This window comes from Odocoileus virginianus, chromosome 19, assembly GCF_023699985.2.
Source record: "Odocoileus virginianus isolate 20LAN1187 ecotype Illinois chromosome 19, Ovbor_1.2, whole genome shotgun sequence".
Classification (NCBI taxonomy): domain Eukaryota; kingdom Metazoa; phylum Chordata; class Mammalia; order Artiodactyla; family Cervidae; genus Odocoileus; species Odocoileus virginianus.
In genome coordinates this window covers 7,862,379-7,869,893 of record NC_069692.1, presented here as the reverse complement: position 1 = coordinate 7,869,893, position 7,515 = coordinate 7,862,379, and the positions used below count along the sequence as shown (strand labels likewise).

At 36.8% G+C, this 7,515-nt stretch overlaps 1 long non-coding RNA gene across 1 annotated transcript; it reads right to left on the bottom strand.

Annotated features, from left to right (window-relative positions):
* Nucleotides 1-2,770: 2,770 nt before the first annotated feature.
* On the bottom strand, nt 2,771-6,584 carry LOC139039608 (uncharacterized). Its single transcript, XR_011492940.1, has 3 exons — nt 6,496-6,584; nt 6,303-6,373; nt 2,771-2,852 (listed from the first exon to the last, which is right to left on the bottom strand). It is a non-coding gene; the product is annotated as an uncharacterized lncRNA (long non-coding RNA).
* Nucleotides 6,585-7,515: the final 931 nt, after the last annotated feature.

The window sequence follows — 7,515 nt, the reverse complement described above, 5'->3', positions numbered from 1 at the left end:
AACTCAGTCAGCTCAAGAGTGAAACAGAGGAACTGTTAATACTAGAACTTTGCTTGCTCAGTGGTTGAGGTTATAGTCTAGTGAAGGGCCTCTGCTATAATACAGGAAAGGTCTAATACTTGAAGATGAGCTAACAAGTATTTGTGATGACTAATGCACTTTTGGTCATTTACTATCGAAAAGTGAAAGTGATTTATGCTAAATTACCCCACACCAGCCATCTTCAACCAACCAAGTTGGCAACCCACTCCAGTAGTCTTGCCTGGAGAATCCCATGCATAGAGGAGCCTGGCAGGCTATACAGTCCATGGGGTCGCAAGAGTCGGACATCACTTAGTGACTAAACCACCACTTAGTGACTAAACCACCACCGCCACCAACCATCTTCAACCAACCAAGTTTGAGCCTTACTGAAATTTCAAGGAAGAACAATAAATACCCCAGAGTTGATCAATATTGTTATGGAGGAAAAACCATCAACACAATTTGTTGAATGAGGGAAAAACCAAGTTGTGGTAGATGTTTGATTCCTTTCATCACTCTGATTCCTACAGTTCCTACGTTCCTGTAGTCGATCCTGTGAATTGTAGCCTCCTTGGTCTCCTCAACTCGGGGAATCCGGATGGTTCTAAAGACATCCTCCCACTTTGGGCTGCATTCTGGAAACTCCCCCAAGGCCCTCTGAGGAGCACCTTGGCCTCAACTGGTTCCTGTCCTTTCCCTCGGGAGTGACTATTCTTCACTACCTCATGCTTAGCGTGTTCAGAATGGTGGTTTCCTGTTTTTGGTTGATTCAATTAAGAGGATAAATTCAACCTCTCTTTACTCTATGCTGGTCAGAAGTGGGAGTCTTGTTTTCTTTGAGTTCGACAATTGGATACCCCTGGTTTACAATAAAGCTATATCAGATTTATTATGTTTAGTGTTTGCATGTACAGCTTTTTCAACATCTTTACTTTCAAGTATTTACTCTGTCTTTATGATTATCATGTGTTTCTTATAAACAGCATTTACTGAACTTTGCTTTTTCATTTTGTCTGACAATTATTGATACTGTGTTTAAATTTATGAAACTACTATTTGTTTTATATTTATCCATTATTTAATATGGATAAATATAGAATGAAGAAAAATAAAAAAGATATATATAAAATGAAGAAAAAATTCTTCATTTTTTACCTTTTTTGGGTGATTCAAGTATTTTTCATATTTAATTGTACCCTTTTTTGTGTGTGTATGTGTGTGTATATACCTCTGTGTGTGTGTTTGTGTATATGCTTAGTAACTACTCTATAATATAAATACGTTATCTTTAATTTATCATAGTCCACTTTTAAATAATTGGATACTTTTCATGAATCTTAGACATTATGGTCCCAGTTTTTGTGCTCTAATGGCATTATATTTTACTTCACACATGTTACAAACACCAAATGCATTATTATTTTTATTTTAAACAGTGAAAAGTTTGAAAAGTTATAAGGATATGTATAGTTTATAAATGGAGAAGGAATGGCAACCCACTCCAGTGTTCTTGCCTGGAGAATCCCAGGGATGAGGGAGCCTGGTGGGCTGCCGTCTATGGAGTCGCACAGAGTCGGACATGACTGAAGCGACTTAGCAGCAGCATAGTTTATAAAAGATATTTTATGTTTCTGATGTTCATCATTCTTTCCTGTAGATCCAGGGTTTAATCTATTATTTTATTTCTGCCTTTTTAAAGCTTTTTTTTTTAATAGTACAAATAGTCTAGAAACAAGCTATATCTGATTTTTGTCAATAGGAAAATGTATTTCTTTTCTATTATTATAGATACATTTTGCTGAATATAAAATTCTAGGTTAATTTTGTTTTCTTTTTTTTTCTTTCAGCATTTTAAAGGTGCAGTTCCCCCTTTTTCTGCCTTCTTTTCTGTTGAAAAGTCAGACATCACACATATTGTTGTTTTTTGGGGTATCTTTTTTGCAATGTATCTTTTATAACGTATCTCTGTTGTAATGTATCTTTTTTCCTCAGGATGCTTTCATTATCGTTTCTGTTCAGTATTTTGTTTATGATATGCCTATATATGCATTTTCCTTGGATTTGTTATGCTTTGGTTTTATTGAGTTTCTGGTATCTATGGAGAGGATGATTTTCTTGAATTTTGGAAAGTTCTCATCCAATGTTTTATTAAATATTTCTTTTTTTCATTTTTTCTCCTTCCTCTCCTCCCGAAATTATTTTTGCATCAATGCTGGCTGTTTGCTATTGATCTGCAGAGAGGGACTTTTTTTCCTCTTTATATTTCAGTTTGGATATTTTCTATTGTCCTGACTTCCAGTGAGCCAATCTTTTCCTCTGTGCCCACTGTGAAGCTGTGAATTCATTTCTGGTAACGTTTTTCATTTCTATCTTTTCTATAGTTCTCCTGCAGGGTTTTACATTTCTCCACTAAAATTCCTCATCTCTTCACATGTGGTCCATCTTTCCCACTAGATCCTTGGTATTTTTATTGTCATTATTCAATAATCCCTCTTTGATAATTCTAACATCTGGATACTAGCGTGATTCCAGAGATATCTTTGCATTTTATAGCGGTCATTATCTTTTTGAACCATGGAGATTTTGTGTCCAGTTTATAGTTCAGCTGCCAGCTCTTTTTGCATTACAGATAATCTCTCTCTGCCCTCCCCCTCTGCTTTTAGCTTTGTGAGGTTCACTGCAAGCTGCCTGGGAGGCTTTCTCTCCATTCCTCTTACCTCCAGGCTTCTGAAGTTGCCTACCTTAGTTTCAGTGGCTGCCACACTGGAGGCTCTCTCAGGAGGGTCCTCAGCCCAGCTGTCAGCCGTAAGTGTATTACAAATGGGGACCTGTGTGTGGAAAAGGGCCTTTGGGTGAGTGTGGATTCTCTCTCTGACAGGGTCTTCTTGGCATTGTATCTGTCAGGCCAGCCTTCCCCTGGTCATTAGAAGTTCATTCAAGTTGTGGCTCGTTTCTTCCTCCTTATTCCCTTTAATAAGATAATTATTAGACCAATATAAAGACCAATACAGTATACTAACGCATATATATGAAATTTAGAAAGATGGTAACGATAACCCTATATGCAAAAGAGAAAAAGAGGCACAGATGTACAGAACAGAATTTTGGGCTCTGTGGGAGAAGGCGAGGGTGGGATGTTTCGAGAGAACAGCATCGAAACATGTATATCATCTAGGGTGAAACAGATCACCAGCCCAGGCTGGATGCATGAGACAAGTGCTCGGGCCTGGTGCACTGGGAAGACCCAGAGGGATCGGGTGGGGAGGGCGGTGGGAGGGGGGATCGGGATGGGGAATACTTGTGGATCCGTGGCTGATTTGTGTCGGTGTATGACAAGAACCGCTACAGTGTTGTGAAGTAATTAGCCTCCAACTAATGAAAATAAATTAAAAAAAAATAAGATAATTATTCTCTTTCCATTCCACAAAAAGTGAGATAGTGAGGTGATACCTGGAGATAGTGAGGGGCAGGGAAACCTGGCATGCTGCTGTTTATGGGGTCTCAGAGAGTCGGACCCGACTCAGCAAATGTGAGAGCGGGCATGTTTCTCACCAGAAATAAGAGTAGGATTTGTTAACATTTTGGAGTTGAGTCAACTAGGGTTCTTTGCCTTCTCAGCACTCTGGTGATTAAAAACACAAATAGTGCAATAGTTTATTCAGCTTGTTTTGGTGGTCATGCCAAAGGCAAAAGTCTTTTGTGATGTTAATATAAAAAAATCAGAAGAAATCCCTCGAATAGAGTTATAAAAGGGTTTCCAGTGACAATTGGTGCTTTCTCCAATGCCACTGCGATGCCGGCTATAGAAAGTCTATCAGTTCACTATATATGTTGGATATTTATATTTATATGTATATTCATATTTATCAGTTCTAAATGCATCAGAACAGAAGGCAAGGAGTGGCCTGAAATCTCAAAAAAGAAAAGGCATGAAGTTGGCTGCCCTGGTGCTGGAGAACAAGAAATAGAAAACAAGGCAGTCTTGTCCAGGTAAACAGCTCTGCCAAGCACAGGCAGCTTTCTTAATCCATTGATTAACGTATTATTTGATCAAGGTGCTCGTTAATTTAATGAAAAATTTATAAAATATTGATTGTGGCATTTTATATGGATTTTTTGCTGGAGAGATCAGCATGTAAAAAGGCAGGGAAGAATAACTTTTTGTACATGTTGTAATAGGGGTGTCAGTGCTACTAATTTTACTGCCAAGGCTCCTGAGCATACGATACACTGGGACAGCAGCGAGCTGCTTGAGCAGTCCTTAAACCACTTTCAAATGGAGGCTGAGACTCACTTTGGTGCTGGTCGAGCACATGCAGTTAGTGTTAGGACCCTGGGTTAGAGAGACATCCTAGGACAACAGGATGGTGTCCTAGTTTCCACTGGGTGGATGATGGTCCTCAGAGATGCAGCGCCAGTGTCCCATTTGCAGTGGAAACCATGTAAGAACAGGTAAGGAAATGAGTGAGGATTTTTAAGAAGGAGAAAAATGCAACTTGGACAATTATGGATAATTTGACCAGTGTCACCAGACAGTGATATGTGTAGCATAAATCAGATGTTGGTTTGCGTTGTGATAAGTGTCATTTTCTGAGAATGGAGAATTTCATGAAGCTAATATAGGTAAGTAGTTTTCCCAGTAAATACCAGCTTTAAAAGCCCATCTATTGGAGCTAGGAATTTTCCTAGACTTCTTAAATGGGAGAGGCTATTTTGTTTAACTAATATAAATGTTTTATTTCAATTCAATTAGAAAAATCACTAAGCGTCTAACAGTGCCAGGTATGCTGCTGGGTACTGTGGTATAAAAATAAATAAGACACAGTCCTTGCACCTAGAGATCCCACAGGTTACTAGAAGAAGAAACCATGTAAATAAATGTTAGTATGCAATATAAATCAAATTCCGTAATGAGGAACAATCCTATGGTTGAAATGAATGCATCAGGCTATTGTAATGTGATAGCATCATTGCTTAATGATTTGTTTTGTTAATTAAATAACCATTTATTCAGTAGCTATGATGTCCCTAATTCAATGTTGATGAGAAGTGTATTTCAGTCCACATTAATCCACCTAAGCCCTTATGTCTACATTTCACCCTTACATGTACATTTGACACTTTCATGTATAGTATTATTCCTGCATTCTCTTACATTTTTACTTCATTCAGTGAAATGATTTTTATATCATCTTATCTGATACATATTGACTTTTTCACTGCAAAAATGAGAAATTATGAATGAAGCACTTTTTTTTAAACTAATTGGTTACAGGAGATTATATTTAATTTCACAATGAATTTATACTTGAGCAAGGTTTAAAGCATATTTTGAGGTATGTGAAAGGAGGCTTAATGTATATTTGAAACAGAAAGAAAAATATGGGAAAAATAATATACAGCTTGTCCTATTAAAAAATATTTAATAAATAAATTTCATCAGGAAACAAAAGTCAAAGCCATGTTCTAGCCTGAATCAATATGGAGAAACACAAAGGAAAATGAAAATGTAATTTGTCTTTGGAATTACTAAAAAGTATTGAAACTAAATAGCTGACAAAAGAGAAGCTACAGCTACTGTCTTTTCAAAGTGCACTTCTTATGATTTCAGAGCAATCTGAGAAGGTCAGGGCCTCTCATTCTCACTGACTGCAAAGTAATAGAAGATAGACTCTAATTGTGGGATTAAATGAACATATGGCCAGTGACTTTCCATGAAGAGAATTAGATAGAATTCTTAGAAGATAATTTTTATCAAAGGTGATGAAGAAACTGAGAGCTACTTTTTTCTTTTTTTAAAGGAAAATTGGTATATAAATATAGTATATATATGTATACATATTTATATATAATATATAGTACTTATATATTATATTAGGATACAGGATATATTATATGTATGCTCTCAATTATTCAGATTTTTATTGGACCTTAGATACACCTTTTGAAACTAGATTTAAAAACACTTAAGCAGCCTACTTCTTGCTGTTATTAAATGATCTGTATCAAGGACATTTTTATCCCTTTAATATTCACAGCTGTATTGACACCTGTGACTCAGGTATCAGATTCATCCCTGAGCCTGAATTCAACTGACCTTCATGTTTTTTGAACGCTATTACAGACCCAAAGATAATTTCTATGAGTCTGGCTTTTGTAATTTTCTGAATAAAACTAGGACCTTTCTAAAGATTAATAATTAGACATAGGAAACATTCTAAAGAATGGCAAATCAGTTAAATAAACATTTAAAAGTACAGTAGATAACACATGCTTACCTTTGGAAGTTCAGAGTCCAAATGAAGCACCAAATCTAAACTCCAACTGGGAATCCAAGCTCACAGAGCCCCTAGTTAAAAAACGGAGAACATATGAAGTAGGTTTATTCTTTTCTTCCCAGTTCCATTACACATCAACATTGTTTTACAGGGCAAATAAATCCATAGTTGCAAAGCAAATAAGAAGTGATACCAGTAGCACAAATGAAATTGTGAATGATTTCTGGAGAATAAGTTCTTATTGATAAATAATCCAGACTAGGAGAAAGCATACAGGAAGTCCAGCACAGTCAAAGGAGATGTGTTGGGTATGTTGGGAAAAGCTCCAAGTTCAGTCAGGAGGCATGGGGGTGGGGGAGAACTGAAACCAGTCGTCAAGATAAGTATTTAAAAATCTGTCGGCTAACAGGACTCTAGGGCCTTTTCTCCACTTCCCCACAAATTGACCGACAGCAGAGGCATTTCTTCCTTAGCGTAAGCCAGAGAACATCTTCCTAAAGAAGTTAAGTAAACTGCCTAAGATGGTCTAGCCATTCAATGTGACATTTGTCTCTTGCGGCAGAAGCCCAGCTGACTGTACATCAGGCTGTACAACCGCAAAAAGGAATGTAAAAGGAAAGACCTCTCAAGTCAGGAGAAAAACATGCTGAAATACCCCATTCTCAGAGTAACGTTCTTGTTATTTTGGCATTTAGGTAGCCTGCTTACCTTCTGGCCACATATCCTTAAATCATTCCTACACGTTGACACATCCTCGCCTATTTATACAAAGACAGTAAAACAGCCTGCTCATTTCCAGGGAAAGCCTTTTTGAGGAAATAGAGCCAGACCTACTCAGAGAGGGTGCAACACAACAGCTAAATTAATTCATCAGTCAAGTCCTTATTCACAAGTATGATTTGCCAACTAAAGATCAGAGAATTTTAAAAAATTAGTTCTGATTTTCTTAAATGCAAAGGATGTCTAGACACAAGCTAAAGAAACAGAACAAATGACTATAGAGGATAAAGAAATAGTTCAATGAAGGTAAGAGAACTTAAATACTCTGATTACATTCTCAGAAAGATTTGCTTCAATATTAAATATATGTAAGAAAAAGGAAGAAGAAAGGAAAACCAGACTACTACTAAAAATAAGCAAACATTTTTGGAACTAAAAACATTTTTTTGTGAACAAGTACAAAGGAAGTCAAACATACCAAATTAGTGATCCA